Genomic DNA, 20,105 nt, shown 5'->3' on the forward strand with positions numbered 1-20,105 from the left:
TCTGTGAAATAAAAATGTAGAACAATAGTGCATTACAGTATTGTCAAGTAAAATATGTGGTATAAACAAGAGTGGTGTCACTCACAAGCCTGGAGTCATAACCTCATATGACTATAAATTTTTTTATAGAAGTCCGTAACAACCTCTGCGATATCTTTTGTTTTTGTTTTGAAGGAAACGTCCCGATTCCTAATGCTGGTGATGTGAGCATGTCTCTGCTTTGGCCTAAGGGATCTTGCCAATATCGTGTGCATTTTATTGGCCTTTTCATAAAGCGTCCTTTTAGACCACAGAATAGACATAGCCGTATCTTCGAAAAGCAGGTTGCAAATCAATCTACAGGCCTCATGCAATTGTGGGCAGGTATCCACTGTGGGGTTTTTGTGTCGCTGTTCTAAAGAACGCAACGATTCCAAGAGCGAGTGCAATAGCTGTGTTTTAAGTTTCTTTTTGACGGTTGCCAGTTGTATGAGAAGTCCCCCTTATAACTGCTTTGTGAGCGGCCCATACAGTACCTGGGGTCAGGTCCTCCGCGTCATTCCTGAGAAAATAGTCCTGTAGTTCCTTGCAAACGGTCGTAACTATGTTGGGATCCCGTTGTAAAAAGGTATTCAGCCTCCATGACCATGGAGAGGCAGTACATAGATTACCCAACGTCAGGGAAATATCGGCGTGGTCTGACCACGTGATGTACCCAATAGTCGCACCAGTGGTTCGTGCCAAGCCGGCATTGTTAACCAAGAAATAATAGATTCGGGAATACAAATTATGGGGTGCCGAATGAAACATATAATCTACGTCCCCAGCGTGATGCGCCCTCCATACATTGAGCAAACCTGTATGTATAAAGTTATGGACTAGTTTATCTTGTCCTCCTCCTCCTGCCTTGCGAACGCTGTAAGCCCCTTGGTAAGCTTCTATCAGCTGCAGGGCACGGCACAGCAATAAAATCACCCCCAACTATTAGCATACCATGCGACAGGGTTTGAATATTAGTTGCCATGTCCTCCCAGAATCCTGATTCAGGCGTATTTGGAACGTAAACATTGATTAAATGAATTACGTGCGAATAAAGGGTCCCCAACAGGATAACATTTCTCCCCTGCGGTTTTATATCCGATCTAGTAAAATGAAAAGGGCATAAGAATAGCAACTCCATTAATTTTACGGTGGCACCTAGCTTCATAGGCTATCCTGTATGAATGGTCTCGTAAGGGAAAATTAGCATGTCTGGGCAGGTGTATCTCCTGGAGAAAGGCTATGTCTGAGTGCAAGCACTTTAGCTCCCTAAACAAGAGACGCTGTTTTTTAGGAGCATTAAGATCCTTAACGTTCAGAGATACAATCTTCAACTCCATGGGTCTAGTCAATTAGGATCGCTGTCACCCGCTATCAAAAGGAGAGTGCTCCCACGGAGCGCACTGAATCCGTCCATCGCCGCCCTGGCCACCTGACACACCGGGGCCTGCCACCTTCCACCCAACCCCCAGCAACCGATGAGAAGGAGAAGAAGAAAAAAGTGAAGAGAAAGACACCCCGCGCCCACTTTGTAGGCGATTCCGAGCCGCGGCCATCATATAGAGCTGGCGGTAAGGCCCGAGAGGCCGCCAACTGTCGACCCCAGGTCCAGGCCCTTCTTGGAGGATTTTTTAGGTGCGCTTTTATCCATGCGGGCAAGCTACGCTAGAATGGAGAGTACAAGCGCTTATATGCGTGAATATAAAATCTAGGTTATACCAAATAATTTTTCGTGAGCTGCTATATCACCGTGCTTATCTTTCTATCAGAAATAGTGGAAAAAAGTAGGAATATCGGGTGTAGCGCTCTAATAGAAGTGGATATACTGGTATAATAAAGGAAAACCTTGCTATACCTTAAGGGGTCATATACACTTATATGTAGTCCCAATATTTTCAGGTATAGCTTAAATGAAAAACACAAATATACACTAGCTCAGGTATATGCACCTTTGGGTCCGTAGAGGCGACCCTCACCCTCCTTTAGGTCCGAATTTCTCCAGGTGCAATATCCTAGGTAATAGGTATAGGAGGGAAAATATAGCGTAGTACAGTCTGTATATTGGGTGTATATTATGAGATAATTCTTATATACTCACAAACCCTGAGCCAGTATATCGGCTCGCTTCATAAGATGTATGTTGTTAAGGACCACATTCCTTCTTTATAAAAGCAGGTAGGAATAAAAGCCGTAAGTGTAAAAAATATATATATGTAATTTATTATAAAAAAGTATAATTAAACATAGAATGTAAAAATAATATTATCATAGCTACGCTAGATTTATAGCTTTTGGTGGCGGTTACAGAGCGGAGCTTTACTCAAGCATGTCCAGCTCGCTCCTCGGTCAGACCACCCCTTTCTAATACTATGTAGCCTCCACCTTTCTCTCTTTGTTCCCATTCTGCTCATTGCACTTTGACTTTTTTACATAATAAACTAATTTACATTAATATATATGTATGTGTGTGAATGGTGTTTTTTTTTTTTTGGGGGGGGGGGGGGGGGGGGGAGAGCATTACATTTAAAGGAACACTTCAGAACCCTGAAGCCACTTTAGCTTGCTTTAAAACGTTAGGTGTGAAAAGTGTGCCCTATTTTTTCATTTCCCAAAAAGTGCAAATTTCTAAAGAAATTAAGAGATTAACATTGTTACACCTCCACTACCCCCCCCCTACTCCCCCAACACCCCAGCTGTCAATCAGACAACAGGTCGTGTTACTTCCTGGTTTGGTTAGCTCAGTGGAGCAAAACACAAGAGGAAGCAATTGCTCCGAGCACCTGCCTTGCAAAGACTTCTCATTGAGCTGCATTGGGGAGTCTGTGATTGGACAGCCACAAAAAGTCTGAGCGAGATTAGAATGGCTGCAGACAAGAGATATGTTTTTAGATATAATCCCAATGAAAAATGCATAATTAAATACGTGCATATTTTCATAGGTGTTAAATCTTTAAAGGTCACTCAGTCTATCACTAGAGTCACTGTTCACATATCCCATAGGCAGGGTTTATGCATACAACAAGGTTTTTCTGAGTGTTGTAGTCCAATTCTTCTTTCTCTGCTGATTAAAGATACACAATTATGTATGACTCTGTTGTGAATCATAAAGGCTATTTACCTGATTTATGGGTTTTTTTAAAGTATTTTTTCTGCCAGGCCCACAATTGTCCTTCACTAATCCGTAAATTGTGTAGAAAAGAGAAGTAAAACATTTTAGGCTAAAATGAACTTGGGAGACCTAAATTTTGCAATCCCTTTTTCAGTTTTTAACATTGCCCTATACATATACCTAAAAATGTTGGGCTGGTTATCACGTGTTTTTTGCTAGTTAATCCGCTAGTTAATTGCAGTAAATTGAACACAAATGGATATTGAATGTTTGATATTTGATTTTGTAAGGTTTTTTTTTTCCCCCCCCCCCTTGGGGGGATGGAATAGTAAATCAAACAGAACATTTCGACATCGGCTGTCCAAATCAAGTAAAACAAAAAGGATTATTTTTACAGTGCCGGCATAATTGCTCAATCCACTACCTTGAAATGTAATCGCTTTTAGCGTTTAAACAATGCCTTTCTTCCCTCTCATCTAAAGTGCCCCATGTTCCAGGTTATTAAAAAAAAAAAAAAAACTCAACATGATTATGCCAATACCCTTCTGGTATAATTCATTTGTTCAAGCCCAATTGGCAGTGAAAGTGACACCTTTACCTCAAAGTAGAGGACATAATTAGAACTAGTCCTGGTATGGAACTAGAACTAATATTGTGGCGCCAACTTGCTTTTTATCCAGGAACTTAATTATTATTTTTTTGTTTGTTTGTTTGTTTGTTTTCGGAGGTACGGGGTATTCATTTCAGAGCTATATAACCCCAATTTGCAGATAAATTGAGTCAAATTTTGCAATTCATTTTTATTTGGTTGTTATTAAATAAAAACAGTATTTGCTAAAGGAACTCGAATCAACACTTTTTTTTTTTGCCTGAATTTTTGCACTTTTACCCTTAACCCTGCTAGTGTAATTATTGCAGTTTTTTTATAATTACCTTGCAGGGTTAAGTCCTCCCCTAGTGGCTGTCTACTAGATAGCCACTAGAGGTCACTTCCTGACTCATAGCACAGATTATCTGTGCTAGAGCGTCGCTGGACGTCCTCACTCTTTCATTTTCAATGCTTTCCTATGGGATGCGCATGCGCGGCATTGGGACTCCTCGGCCTGTGGGCGGGATCAGTCTCGCCCACCGGCCGACGGAGGAAGAAGGTGGAGCGGCGGGGGAGGAGCAGGCAGCGACGTGGGACATGTCGCTGCCTGAGGTAAGTGACTGAAGGGGTTTTCACCCCTTCAGTGACCGGGGATTGGGGGATGGGAGGGAGAGGGACCCTCCAGTGCCAGGAAAACGGATTGTTTTTCTGGCACTGGAAATTCCCTTTAAATAAAGAATTCCGTGTCACAATTCCTTATAACATTAAAAAGCTTAACTGTAATTTCTTCTGTCATAATAAGACAGACATTAGAGGTTCTTGGTTACTCAATACATTATTTGATTTACAGTAGATTCTAAAAAACAGAAACAAAAAAACAAACCGCAACAAAAACAAAACATAAAATGCAGTCTGTAGAAAAACAAGTAAAACAACCTTTACATCTTAGTCTAAATGCTCCTTCTAAGTATATGGCTGTACACGAATAGACTGGTGATATACTACATATACAGAGACAATATTTTTCTCCAGCTATTAACGCAGAGTTGTGAGAGGGCAGAACCTAGACATTTCTTTCTGTAAGCCATGTTTGATTTTCCATTAAGATAAAGTAATGGAATAACTAGAACATTTCCTGCCTTAAATGCTTTCACCTGAAACTTGGCATTGTTATTTGCACGTCTTTGACCAAACACAATAATTACAAGCTGAGGCCAAGTGTTAGGCTTCCAATACAACCAACAAACAGAGACATCAAATAATAGCAGCCCAACAAACACAGATTCTTTCGCGTTTCGCTTAAGCCAAAGTAGAGGCCACAAAAGGTTGATTGCTCTGCTATTTTGACTAGCGTTAAAAGTGCTGCCACTTCATTTCAGAATTCGTCTAGTGCTACTGCTGAATAGGTTATAAAACTGATAAAAACTCTATACATGGTCTGGCAGGTCTATTCAGGGACAACGCGTTTCTCTCTCTAGCTCCGTTTTCACAAATGACACAGACAAGCTTGACAGCTGTATATAAAATTGGACACAAAATGGCATCTTTGTACTAATTTAATAGAAGGAAACAGCGGGTTTTTCAGTAGGGCTTGACGGCAATGAAGAAAATAATAAAGGCGAAAATCAACCAGTTGAAATAGAAAAGTGGCTTTTTTTCCCCCCAATAAGTGTGTATAATTTAAGAGACTTCGGTCTTTACACTGGCACAAAGCAATCTAAATTGGTTTCATTAACGACCCCAGCATATTTTACGCTTGCTGTTCTGAACGTTTTCTCTCTGCACAGCTACGCGAGTGCCTTTTTATGTCTAAAAAATTAACCGGGGACAAATAGATTTTTAGTGCTTTTTAAATGAAGTGCCTGGAAAGGCACAGAATAAAATAGATTTTCATATCCAGAAACTCTGTCGTCCTTATCACCCGGGCCTGCCTTGTCCCTGCCCTCTCCCCAATTATATTCTTTTGTAGGCATGTCATTTCCATCAGCGCTCCGTGCTTTCCAATTACATTTCATCCGTTGAATGCCATGTGCCCAGAAAGCAAGTCCGGAGTTTCATGCGGCAGACACTCAATGGAAATGTGTTGATGTTATTTGTACTGTGTTATATTCCACGCAGTTTATGATGGATTGCAGAGGTGTTCGTTGGAATCTGAGCTGACAAGCTCCTCAACCCTGCCCTTTCCTATCAGTGTTTTAAAGTGCAGGCATTTCCTTTGCTGCTCCAGTAAACACTGAGAATGGGGCTCTTTTAGCTGTCTGTAAAGAGGCACATTCATTTACCTGACTGCTTTCACTCATTTGCTATTTCACATGATAACCCTGAATTGCCTGACTGCACATTTTTTCCCCTCTTTTGCTTGAACATCTTCTGACTTCAGAACATTTACAGTTCAGTGTGGAGTAACCGTTTGCTGCCTGTGATGTAAAGAGTGAGATACATGGGGCTCTGTGTCGGGGGTTATACATATCTTTTACGAAATTTGCTGGTTAATTACCTTAAAAGCTGGCATGTTGAAAAAGAAATAATTGACTTTATCTATAAAGGTCAAGTTGCGTGTGGACCTTTCATTTTTGCAGTTTTAGTGACTACTTGTTAAAGGTTAAAAGGACAGCCAGTTGTTGCACCAATTATAATAGCACATGCTTATCTGCTTAGTGTATTGTGCCGAGTGTATAATCACCAGAATGCACTGGCGGAGTTCTGTCTTTGAAAACCTTTCTTTGTTTAATTCAATAGTTGTGAGATTTGCCCTGAGGTTGTGACATCGTCAACTTGTTCGGGTGGGAGTTCAGTATTACAGGTCATTTATCAATTTGTTACATAATGTTTGGAATAATCCCATAATATTTTGATTCATTTTTGCACCTGGTGGATGTACAGAAAAACATGTATGAAATATGGAATTTGATGAACGTGAGTCTTGTTTTCCAACGTGTCTTTCTATCACCAATTCTTTCCAAGACGACTTTCAATTTCTATCAATAAAATAACGTATCGATGTGTTCAGCTTAACCATTGTTTTATCACTCTTGTGCAGTTCCATTCGAAAGTTTGACTGCTATTTAGTTTTGCACACTAAATATATTCAAATAGTTCTAAAAGAAAGATTATCACAAATCTTTAAATCAATATATTATTATTCACAAGAGACTAAAATTATCATTTACAAATGAATGGAGAAGGAAAATGGCTATCACTTTCTATCTGATCCATGGGGATAGACGAGGTGTCTTTTCTATAATAAATATATATATTTTTATAACCTGTTCTATTATCTGGTACTGAGCCTGAGCCACATTAGCTGGTTTACAGATTTAGTAAGTGTAATTAGCTGCTTTAACCCCTTAAGGACCAAACTTCTGGAATAAAAGGGAATCATGACATGTCACACATGTCATGTGTCCTTAAGGGGTTAAATGATTGTCACCATGTTGCATTTTTACAGGCCATCGACTCTCCAAGATGGCCTCATTTTGCTATTAGCCAATAGACTCCTTGGTGTTTCAGTTCGACTGGTGGTCTTCATTACAGCTCTAAACACGTTTTACCATATTCAATACTCTAACTCTGAGCCCACTCGGCAGCTGAAGGCTTAAGCAGCACTGTATTTGGGTAATGGGGTTAATGACCATGACCAAATATTATTCATGCAACAGTGACCACCTTGAATCTTCTGGATACTTCTCTTCCAGGGAATCATAAATGTCGGGTGCAGGTGTGAGTATGGGTGTCCATGGCTGGGACACAGACTGATTAATCTAATAGTAAAGGTCACTAGTGAGGTGCAGTGTTTTAGGAGGATATTCTATCCATTGTCATCTAACTCTGTGACCATATATGATCCATATCATTCTAATCCAGGGAATATGTCAACCTGGGAATTGCTAAGGTTCAAAAGCTGTAAATTTCTGCCTGGCATTGCTTTCTGTTATGTGGCTAAATGAGTCTACGTGTAATCCCAGTTATCATTGTTTGTATTGCTGTGCTTTGTCACATGAACGTTTAGTTCATTTTTTTATATACTTTGATGACTCTTGCCTCATTAACTCTTCATCTCTTCTGTAGCTCATCTCTCTCAACGTGTCTTCCACATTAACCTGTCTACCTTGTTTACTCAGTGTGGCTTTCAGCACATTAAATATAGCATTTCTCCTTATTGGCCTGAGAGTTGTGGATCCCATGGGACACTTTCACTCTAGGCACCCCCATCCTACAACCTCAGTGGGTGAGAAACATAGAATGTGACGGCAGATAAGAACCATTCAGCCCATCTAGACTGCCTAATTTTCTAAATACTTGCATTAGTCCCTGGCCTTATCTTATAGTTAGGATAGCCTTATGCATATCCCACGAATGCTGAAACTCCTTTACTGTGTTAACCTCCACCACTTCAGCTGGAAGGCTATTCCATGCATCCACTACCCTCTCAGTAAAGTAATACTTCTGAAAAAAATGTTTAAACCTTTTCCCTTCTAATTTAAGACTGTCCTCTTGCTGTGGTAGTTTTTCTTCTTTTAAATATAGCCTCCTCCTTTGCTGTGTTGATTCCCTTTATGTATTTAAATGTTTCTATCATATCCCCCCTGTCTCGTCTTTCCTCCAAGCTATACATGTTAAGATCCTTTAACCTTTCCTGGTAAGTTTTATCCTGCAATCCATGAACCAGTTTAGTAGCCCTTCTTTGAACTCTCTCTAAGGTATCAATATCCTTCTGAAGATATGGTCTCCAGTACTGTGTACAGTACTCCAAGTGAGGTCTCACCAGTGTTCTGTACAATGGCATGAGCACTTCCCTCTTTCTACTGCTAATACCTCTCCCTATACAACCAAGCATTCTGCTAGCATTTCCTGCTGCTCTATTACATTGTCTGTCTATCTTTAAGTCATCAGAAATAATCACCCCTAAATTCCTTTCCTCAGATGTTGAGGTTAGGACTCTATCAAATATGCTGTACTCTGCCCTTGGGTTTTTACGTCCAAGATGCATTATCTTGCACGTATCCACATTAAATGTCAGTTGCCACAACTCTGACCATTTTTACTAGTTTACCTAAATCATTAGCCATTTGGATTATCCCTCCTGGAACATCAACCCTGTTACATATCTTAGTATCATCCGCAAAAAGACACACCTTACCATCAAGACCTTCTGCAATATCACTAATAAAAATATTAAAGAGAATGGGTCCAAGTACAGATCCCTGAGGTACCCCACTGGTGACAAGCCCACGCTTCAAATATACTCCATTGCCTGTCACTCAGCCACTGCCTTACCCATTCAACAATATTGGAATCCAAACTTAAAGATTGCAGTTTATTGATAAGCCTTCTATGTGCAACAGTGTCAAAAGCCTTACTGAAATCTAGGTAAGCAATGACGACTGCACCACCCTGATATAATATTTTAGTTACCCAATCAAATCAACAAGATTAGTTTAGTTTGAGGACAAAGTTCTTATATCAGCTGCTGACCCTCACTTGGATGGGTCGAGGGGCAGTTGATTTCACCTATTTAGTGTTGTGACCTCCCTCCTGAAACAAATGGAAAATTGTTAGTGGCAATATCTGCCTCCTCCATCATTACAGGGCTTTCCCAAATTCTGTTATTGAGACAAGGAAGTGAGTTAAATAATAACTGGCTTCTCCCTAATTTCACAGTAACACTAAGGATCTGTTACATGTTTAGTTTTATTTTATAATAATGATTATCACTGTTTCCTGTAAGGTGTCTGCAAGCCATGGTTTGTCTTTGGCGCAATAGTATGTGTGCACGCAGGTTGTGCGGCGTGAACGCGTGAGGAGCCAGGCCTGTCCTCCCTTAACAACGCCATGCAGATCCGTGAAATTCGAATTCGCTCCCGCAGCATCTTAATATATCATGCAGCCGAAAATCACAGGGTCTCACATTGCACGGAAGAGAGCACAGTGCAGATTCATTAGCGGCCTGCCAGAGTCGGAGCAGCATGCATAGCCAAGGTAATACAGGCTAAGTGAAATAAACGTGGGCAATGTGGCATGGATCATCATGTGGGTCCAAAACAGGAGAGAGAGAAAAATTAAATAGCTATGTTAATCTGCTGGTCATATTGTAAACTGCAAGAGAAACCAATTAGGTAAATGTCATTTCAATATGCTAATGATAATCGAGTGCTACCAATTTACAGAGCAACTTTAATAAAAACACTAACGTGGTTTCTTACCATTTGATGGGTGTCCTTATTATTTTAATTCAACATTCCGTCACATAAATAGAACAAATACTCATCAATGTTTTGTTTAATGAAACAACAAACCAAACAAAGTATTTCAAACTTCAAAGTAACTTCATAGCTTCCAATCATATTTGTATTTCAATAAATCATGACAATACCATTTTATTAGCCAGGAGAGAGAGGCCGTGAGAAAATTATCTTGAAACAATGTCAGGTTTAAATTTGCACAGGCACATAACAGGAAAAATCGGACAACAAAAAATATCTGTACACACCAACTGCTAAAAATGAAAGGTAGACAAAGATTAATTACTCTGTGTGTTGTAAGGGCTAATTAGCTGATGTATGGGTTATTTAGGTAGTTTTATATGCTAGGCCCACCATTGTTATTCATGGATCCATAAATTGTGTAAAAAAGATTAGCTTTATACATCTCCCTAAAAATGTTAGGCTGGTTATCACGTGTTTTTTGCTAGTTAATCCACACGGCAGTAAACTGAACACAAACGGATATAGAATGTTAGATTTGATTATTTTTTTTGCGTTTTTTATTTTATTTTATTTTTTAACTCCCTTGGGGGGATGGAATAGTAAATCGAACATAAAATTTTAACATCGACTGTCCAAGTCAAGTACAACAAAAAGGTATGTTTGTACAGTGCGTGCGTAATTGCTCACTGAAAGAGCGTCACATTATAAGCAGCGCAATGACTACACCCTGCTGCCCGAGAATGATTCTAGCCGCGGAGAGGTTCCATATTTCATAGCGTTTCCTTGGCATGTGTGATGAAAATGAATCTTTTTACTTGATGTGCAGCTCTGCCTTTGCAGAGAGTAATTGTTCTGGCAGGTCTGAGCGTCACAGGGTCATGCGGAATACTCCGAATAAAGGAGACAAAAGTGGCATTGATTCACAAGCAAAAGAAAATGTTCTCTGTACAAGAAAAGAGAAAAAATATATTTCAGCTTTGGAATGTAGAAAGCTTTGTTGTCACAAAAATAAGACAGTTGAAGATTTGATTCTAAGGCGGTACGTTGGTTTGTTTCAGTTTTAACTTTCAACGTTTGGATAAATTAGGTTTTTTTTTTCTAATTCGTTTCTGTGGGATTAAAGAGCAAGTGGCTGTATTGTGCGGGTTTCTGACTTGTGCAATTTCAATTTTGCAACAAGCTAGGAAAAATGTCCTCCTTGACCCCAGAATGTTGGTCAGATCTTTCCTTAGATCAAAAAGCTATTACCCCACAAACTGAAAATTATATCCCTGAATATTATGGGTTTTTTTTATAACTGTTTAAACAGTTATGCAGACTCTGATAAAACCACCTTTACAGACAGAGAATTCCACATCCTTATTGTTCTGACTGTTAAGAACCCTTTCCTCTGCCTTAGACTAAATCTCTTTTCTTCCAGTCTTAATGTGTGATTTTGTGTCCTATGTATAGTACTGCTTATGAATAGATTTTCAGACAATGGTTTGTATTGGCCCCTGAATATATTTGTATAATGCTACCATATCCACCCCCCAACTCCCCGAGGCACTGTTTTTTCTACACTTCACAGATTTAAATTTGTTAAGGTTTCTTCATAACGAAAATGCTCCATTCCTTTCATTACAGGGAGTGCAGAATTATTAGGCAAATGAGTATTTTGACCACATCATCCTCTTTATGCATGTTGTCTTACTCCAAGCTGTATAGGCTCGAAAGCCTACTACCAATTAAGCATATTAGGTGATGTGCATCTCTGTAATGAGAAGGGGTGTGGTCTAATGACATCAACACCCTATATCAGGTGTGCATAATTATTAGGCAACTTCCTTTCCTTTGGCAAAATGGGTCAAAAGAAGGACTTGACAGGCTCAGAAAAGTCAAAAATAGTGAGATATCTTGCAGAGGGATGCAGCACTCTTAAAATTGCAAAGCTTCTGAAGCGTGATCATCGAACAATCAAGCGTTTCATTCAAAATAGTCAACAGGGTCGCAAGAAGCGTGTGGAGAAACCGAGGCGCAAAATAACTGCCCATGAACTGAGAAAAGTCAAGCGTGCAGCTGCCAAGATGCCACTTGCCACCAGTTTGGCCATATTTCAGAGCTGCAACATCACTGGAGTGCCCAAAAGCACAAGGTGTGCAATACTCAGAGACATGGCCAAGGTAAGAAAGGCTGAAAGACGACCACCACTGAACAAGACACACAAGCTGAAACGTCAAGACTGGGCCAAGAAATATCTCAAGACTGATTTTTCTAAGGTTTTATGGACTGATGAAATGAGAGTAAGTCTTGATGGGCCAGATGGATGGATTGGTAAAGGGCAGAGAGCTCCCGTCTGACTCAGACGCCAGCAAGGTGGAGGTGGAGTACTGGTTTTGGCTGGTATCATCAAAGATGAGCTTGTGGGGCCTTTTCGGGTTGAGGATGGAGTCAAGCTCAACTCCCAGTCCTACTGCCAGTTTCTGGAAGACACCTTCTTCAAGCAGTGGTACAGGAAGAAGTCTGCATCCTTCAAGAAAAACATGATTTTCATGCAGGACAATGCTCCATCACACGCGTCCAAGTACTCCACAGCATGGCTGGCAAGAAAGGGTATAAAAGAAGAAAATCTAATGACATGGCCTCCTTGTTCACCTGATCTGAACCCCATTGAGAGCCTGTGGTCCATCATCAAATGTGAGATTTACAAGGAGGGAAAACAGTACACCTCTCTGAACAGTGTCTGGGAGGCTGTGGTTGCTTCTGCACGCAATGTTGATGGTGAACAGATCAAAACACTGACAGAATCCATGGATGGCAGGCTTTTGAGTGTCCTTGCAAAGAAAGGTGGCTATATTGGTCACTGATTTGTTTTTGTTATGTTTTTGAATGTCAGAAATGTATATTTGTGAATGTTGAGATGTTATATTGGTTTCACTGGTAAAAATAAATAATTGAAATGGGTATATATTTGTTTTTTGTTAAGTTGCCTAATAATTATGCACAGTAATAGTCACCTGCACACACAGATATCCCCCTAAAATAGCTAAAACTAAAAACAAACTAAAAACTACTTCCAAAAATATTCAGCTTTGATATTAATGAGTTTTTTGGGTTCATTGAGAACATGGTTGTTGTAATAATTCTGTAATAATTGTGTAATAATTGTAATTGCCTAATAATTCTGCACTCCCTGTAATTATGTTTCCCATATCTGCCCTTTTTCTAGTGCAATAATATCCTTCTTTAGAATAGGTTCCCAATATTGCACAGCTAATTCAAGGCAGTGGTGGTACTACTGGGGTCGCAGCTGCAACTGGGCCGGCCACACTGCGGAGCCCTGTAACCGCGGGTCCTGCCGGCTAAGTAATGCTGCCCTGGCCCGCGTGGTTAATCAGCCGGGGCCACATTAAAGGGGCCCATCGGTTGGCCCATGATGTTAGGGCCACCAGTCACTTCCTCCCAGCAACCACCAGGAGCTGCGGAGAGGAGGTAGTCAGAGGGGGAACTCTGACTCCCATTGGTGGGCCCCAGGGCAATTTTTGCATGTGGTTTCTAGTTACGCCTCTGATTCAAGGTGTGGTCTTACCAGTGATTTATAAAGAGGCAAAATTATATTCGCATCCCAAAAATTAGTGCCCCTTTTTTATACATGACACTGCTTTACTGGCCTTAACAACTGCAGATAGGCATTGCATATTGTTGCCTAGCTTGTCTATAATAATTCCCAAATCCTTCTTGTGTGTTGTTCATAACTATTTAGGGTGTAAGTTGCTTGTGCATTCTTTACCCTGAAATGCATAACTTTACATTTATGTATATTACATTTCATCTGCCATTTGAGTGCCCAGTCCCCAATTTATCTAAATCCCTCTGCAGCAATGTAATATCCTGCTCAAATTGTATTACTTTACAGAGTTGATTGTCATCTTCAAACACTGAAACATGACCGTAAATAGTTATTTCAAGACCATTTGTAAATATGTTAAATCAAATCAGTCCAGGAACAGAACCCTGAGGGACACCACTTAGCATTCTTGTCCAGCTTGAAATTTTACCATTACTGACAACTCTCTGTACTCTATCTTTAAGCCATTATTCGACCCAAGAACAATAATTTTCATCTAGTCAATTTTCTTTTAGTTTGAACACTTGCCTATTGTGAGGAACCATATCAAATGCCTTGGCAAAATCCAAGTAGATCACATCCACTGCAACACCCTGATCTATACTTCTACTTACTTCTTCATCGGATGCAATTAAGTTAGTTGGCAACCTATGTTTTCTAAAGCTATGCTGATTATTGCTAATACTGTACTTCCAAGGGTTAGAAACCATGTCATCCTGTTCTTCTGAAGTCTGAAGGAAGACGTTACTGTCATAATTACTTGGGTGTTTGTTGCTGTCCATTTAAAAGCCCTAACTCTTCTCTCATAACATACCTTTATTGCAATCCCTGGTTGCTTTAGATCACTAGATGTTTATTGGGTTTTGGTATAACTATCTACTTTATTTAAGGATACAATAATAGAAGCAATCTGTCAAGATTAATTACAGGCTCTTATTAATGACAGAAAGCAGCAGAGCAATATAGCAATACTAATAGCAAATAAGGACTTACTGTGATTGCCTTCTTTGTAGAAGAAATTAAGAGTTAAGACATTCTAAGAATTATTCCATTGGTAAGGCAGGTAAAAGGACATACAGGTGTAGGAAATGTAAAAATATTGGAGATTAACAGAGTTGTATACTAAAATATGTACTGAATGGGGCGAATATATGGATGGATACAATATAGAAGATCTATATGGTCCTACTCACATTTAATAGAGCTATCTATTTAGGTCTAGTATGGATGGCGTACAGTGGTACAATCCCCACTTATAGGATACGTGAAGTGTTTGTAGTCTTGTTTGATGTAGGGACCATATGAAAATATAAACAGAAACAGCAATAGTGCTTACAGTATAACAAATAATAATAGAGCAGGCTGACTGCTCAATGAATACGGCTTGAGTGGTATAATCCCCACCTAGGATTCTTTGGAGTAATATCCTCACTGGAAAATGAAAAGGATCCTGTTTACATGCCAGGCTCGCTGCCAGCCGGTCACGGTTCAACGTCTCCTCTCCAGCCCCTACTTGGGACATACTGCACCATTAGTTATCTTTTATCTATTTCATATGAACTTCAAGGATTCACCTATGTCACATTGAGGAATACTCCTATCAAGACTGTGTCCACCTTTCTATAGACAGGTTTCACTTTGGACGTCCCTACCCCATAGACTTTTTCCAGTCTATCTAGGACTTTTACATATTGTGTACTTATTCTGCTTTTTTATTTTGTTTTATTTGATACCAGTGTATTATTTATTTTTTCTGTTGTAGTGGTGCTACCTTTCCTCCATATTGCTATCCATACCTGAGCCAGTATCTTTAGGCTCTCATCCATGTGAGTGAGCTTATTGCACTATTTGTTTTTTGTGTGTTTATTTCTAAGGAAAATATACTACCAAGTTACTCATCCAGAAGGTGTGGTGAAACCTGTAATGACACCACCTAGAGCCAGGGATATTTAGGCTCTGTTCCATGTGAGTTGCTCATAGGAAGTAAAATCCCCATGTAGTATAATTTCACAGATTTGTTCTATTTTTGTTTTTATTCCATTTTACATATAAGTTGTACAGCAGTTTCAGAATCAAACACTTCCGGCCCATCACGGAAAAATAACATGTCCTACCTTGAATTTGTTGAAGTCACTCTTCCAAATTAGGGATTACAGCCATGAGTGCTCCTATCAGAACTGGAACTACGACTTTCTTAATTTTTCATACCCTTTCTAGCTCCTCTTTCTGGCTTTGGTATTTCGCTTCCTTCTCATGTTCAATGTTGTTTTTTTTTTTTTTATGTTACTATGTGCCGGATTGCCTCTGAAGTTCATGTCTGGTTCAGTTGACCACCACTTCTTTTGGTGAGGTGCTGAGTGCCTCATCCTGTGCTGTTAGGATTAGTGCCTCAATGCTGTCTTTGAGTTGTGTGTATGTGTAACAAACATCGTTCTGCGAACCAAGCTGTATTTGAAATTCCATAACCATTTACCCCCTGGCCTTATCTAAAACAAGATGGCAAATTTATAATGGCGTTTTCTGCACATACCACTAACAATTAGTAGCACTAACCTCTGATAACAAAACAACCTCACAAGAAAAATATTCAAGGTTATTAGGTGCTGCTCGTTTTACCTTTTGAGTCACTTAACAGTTGATAGAGGGACCAACCCCTCTTGAGACTGGTGGGTCAAAACATGTCACTTTCGAATAGGAATACAATTATTATTAGTAGTATTTATGTAGCGCCAATATATTTTGCAGTGCTTTATAAATTACAAAGGGGATATTAATTTTTTTTTTTGCCATTCTCATAAATCCAAGACATTGTATGTATGGAATGAGACATACCAGCACGCACATAAAAAGCACAATTGAAAATACCTTATTGTGCATTTGTACATTCAATGCCTCAGTTCAACAGTACGGCAAATATATTGTTTAGCACAAAGAGATACTTTGTTGTGTTCACAGCATCCTGCCACCATCAACTCTTTCTTAGCCGTCTAGACCACGCACACCACGTTAGACGTAGCTACAGAGAAAAAAGGAGAAATCAGACAGACTGCGTACAATGGCATCTGTACAGCGATGATAATTACCGTCTCTGATAAATAGGTTTGTGAATAAACATGACTGGGAAATATTCAGTACAAAAGCTTTGCTGGAAACCCTATGAGTCAACACTTAGAAGCTTAGGAGATCACAAATAACAGTAATTAGCAGCGTGATTGTTACCGCTATCTTTTCATCTGTAATAATAATGATGACATTGTAAACAGATTGTGCAAGTCACAGCGTGTTTATATTAAAATAACTTGAAAGATTTGCTTTTTTCCCCCCTGCATTTTCAGATGTTTTCATTAGAAATTTCAAAAGCCTATTAAACATTGCATAGAGGGAAATTAGCATGACAGTAAAATAGTTTTTTTTTTTGCTTTGTACCTTTAAATGTATGAATCTTAAGTTGATGGCGCTTTTATTTTTTCATTTCTTCTGCTTCCCCTCTTCCTTTATGGAGTAGTGCGAAATGCGATGCCAGTTGGCTGCCTGGGCTTTATGAGAAATGTAACTCACAATCACTGCAGTGACCAAGGTTAGTCATTACTGGGAAAAGCCATGGAAGTTCAGGGCAAAGCAAACTCCAGAATCCTAGACATTCACTCACGTGCTGCCCTTGAACCTTTCACACATCTTACGCTTAACCAAATGACGACTATCTGGTTATAATAACGTGTATATATATTACATTAACTGTTTGACTCATATTGATGCGCTGCATAATTTTGTAGCTATGTTGTTTATGGGACACGTTTTCAGCTTCTAGCTCTTTGACTGACCTCTTGTATCCTGGCCCATTCTGGGTTTAGGTTCTGAATTGTGTGCAGCCAAGAGGGTGTGTTGGTGCAAACTGCAAAGTGTAATGTGTAAAATAGGTCCCTGGAGACACTGGAACACAGTCTGTTGCTTATATTGTCATTGATATCTTCTGTCACTGGTAAAGGGACACTCTAAACACCAGAACCACTTCATCTTAGTCAAGTAGTTTTGATACAAAGACCCTTCCCCTGTTTTTGTTATAATCTTAAACAGAAATGTGTACATTTGGCCATGAACGCACTTCTTACTGCTACCAGACTGACAGCAGCTAGAGGAGCTTTCTCAAGTTCGACATCACCAAACTTTGTAAATGCTTCCAAACTTAAAAAAACCCCACCATAAATCCTAGTTAAACAGGAGTTATTTCTGACTGCCTGTTTACAATGCTTCCAAACTGCCTCTGGAAGTAACACCAGCGCAAGAAATGTATGTTGGGGCCAAAGTAATATTAATGACCATGATGTCCAACAAGCTCGTTCATTTGTGATGCTCAGTTGCTCACATACAATTAAATTCTGCAAAACATATTCAGTAGATACTTCCCAATATGTGATGTGGTCTCCATGACACTGGGCATTGCTACAGGAACCATTTATTGTGTGTATTTATTGGAGCCTAATGAATATGGTGTGACTTTTCCAGCAAAAGGGGATCTACTCAAATCATTTAGTTCCATCTCTACTGATACATGATTGAACTCTGCTGGATTCAGTTAAAAGGACACTCCACTGCCCAAATACAAAACAAATCACTGTATAGTAGCTATACCCCAGTGGAAATATGCATGTATTTAATTATGCATTTTTTTCTTTGGAGGTATATTAAAAATAGCTTGCAAAAGCTGCAGACCCTCCCCTTATCGCCCCACCCAGATGTTCTGTGGCTGTCCAATCAATAACTTCTTAATTCAGTTCAATGAGAAGTCTTTGCAAGGCAGATGCACTGGGAAATTATTGTCTATGGAGATAAGCTCCAGTGAACTAACCAAAGCAGGAAGTAACAGAACCTGTTGTCTGATTGACAGCCAAGAGGGTGTAACGAGGTTCATTTCTAAAAGTGCTTTAGGTGTTTGGAGTATTTCTTTAAGGATTGGGAACTCTTTGTTTGAGAATGAGTCCATTCACAGACCGCTGCTGCATGAACATTGTGTTGAAGAGCAATACATTTTTCAGGTAATCCTAGGTGGTGGGGAGCATTATCTGTAAATACCTGCCATATTGCTTACTACGTATCTGAAACATATTTCCCAAATAGCTTGAACTGAGCCATGAAATACCAGCCAATAAATGTAATAAATTAAACTGCCAGTTGCTGTTTTATTTTTTTCTCCATGACAGTCGCCCCCCTTGCTTGGTGTAACTACGTGGGAACCCCTACTAAAAGAATTGTGCAAGGTTATTCTTTGATAATATATTTTTAAAGACTTTCACATACCCTTGAACTAGTAATATTTTTCCATCTACTTGCTATGACTAGGACACAAAGAACACTATAAATTAATGTCACTTCCTATGCTCGCAGAAGCCTTTATCCCTGAAAACCTCTGTAAATAATTCAGATTTTGCTAAAACATATTTATTGTCTTGCACAAAGGCTGTTGTTTTTTTTTGTTTTTGTTTTTTTTTTGTTGGGTTTTTTTTGCAGAGAAAAGTCGGATCATCGATCCACAGTGCTCAAGTCTCTTTGACATCTTTGTTCCTGTAATGAATACATCTCTTGTATTACCATATGCATTTTCTGCTAGGAATAGCTATGATTAATATGCCCTGTCTTCTTTAAACAAACATAATGTGTGACCAATAATACCAGACTCATTTCATTATGGGTGAAATCACGGCGCTTCTTGCTGAGCTCTACGCACTTTATACGCCAACAAGATAAATGTTCACCTGCGTAGAGCTGTTATATCAAGATAAATATGAAAAATACATGTGCTATAAAAGAAACAGAAATATAAATATTCACTGATCAGCCACAGCATTCAAACCACCAGCCTAATATTGTGTAAGTCCCCTTCGTGCTGCCAAAATGGCTCTGATGCATCGAGGTATGGACTGCACAAGAGCTCTGAACATGCCCTGTGGTATCTGGCACCAAGACATTAGCAGCAGATCCTGCAAGTTGCTAGGCAGAGCCTCCATGGATCAAATTTGTTGTTCCAGCATATTCCACAGATGCTCAGTTGGGTTGAGATGTGAGGAATTTGGAGGCCAAGGCAACACTTTGAACTCTTTGTCATGTTCTTTAAACCATTCCTGAAAAATGTTTCCACTGTGGCAGAGTGCATTATCCTGAAAGAGGGTTTACATGGTCCGCAACAATCTCTAGGCAGTTGTTACATGTCAAAGTAACATCCACATAAATGTCAGGACCCAAGGTTTCCCAACAAAACTTTGCCTAAAACACTGCCTGCCTGCCTTCTTCCCATAGTGCATCCTGCTGCTCCAGTTAAACAACACACTTGCACCTACCATACTCCTGATCTGAAAGAATATGTGATTCATCAGACCCGGCATCCTTTTTCTATTGCTCCATGGTCCAGTTCTGATGGTCATGTCTCCACTTTCATTCGCACTCTGACCAGTCTCTGGATACATGGCCCCATACGCAACAAACTAATTCACTGTGTATTCTTATACCTTTCTATGATGGGCAGCATTACGTTTTTCAGCAATTTGAGCTACAGTAGCTCTTCTATGTGATCAAACCAGACAA

The 20,105-nt window shown here is 39.6% G+C and overlaps 1 protein-coding gene across 1 annotated transcript in view; it reads left to right on the forward strand.

The window, feature by feature from the left end:
• TSNARE1 (t-SNARE domain containing 1) overlaps positions 1-20,105 on the forward strand; it is a 420,326-nt gene that overhangs the window by 316,271 nt on the left and 83,950 nt on the right. The gene's annotated exons all lie outside the window — the stretch shown is intronic.

This window comes from Pelobates fuscus, chromosome 4, assembly GCF_036172605.1.
Source record: "Pelobates fuscus isolate aPelFus1 chromosome 4, aPelFus1.pri, whole genome shotgun sequence".
Taxonomy (NCBI): domain Eukaryota; kingdom Metazoa; phylum Chordata; class Amphibia; order Anura; family Pelobatidae; genus Pelobates; species Pelobates fuscus.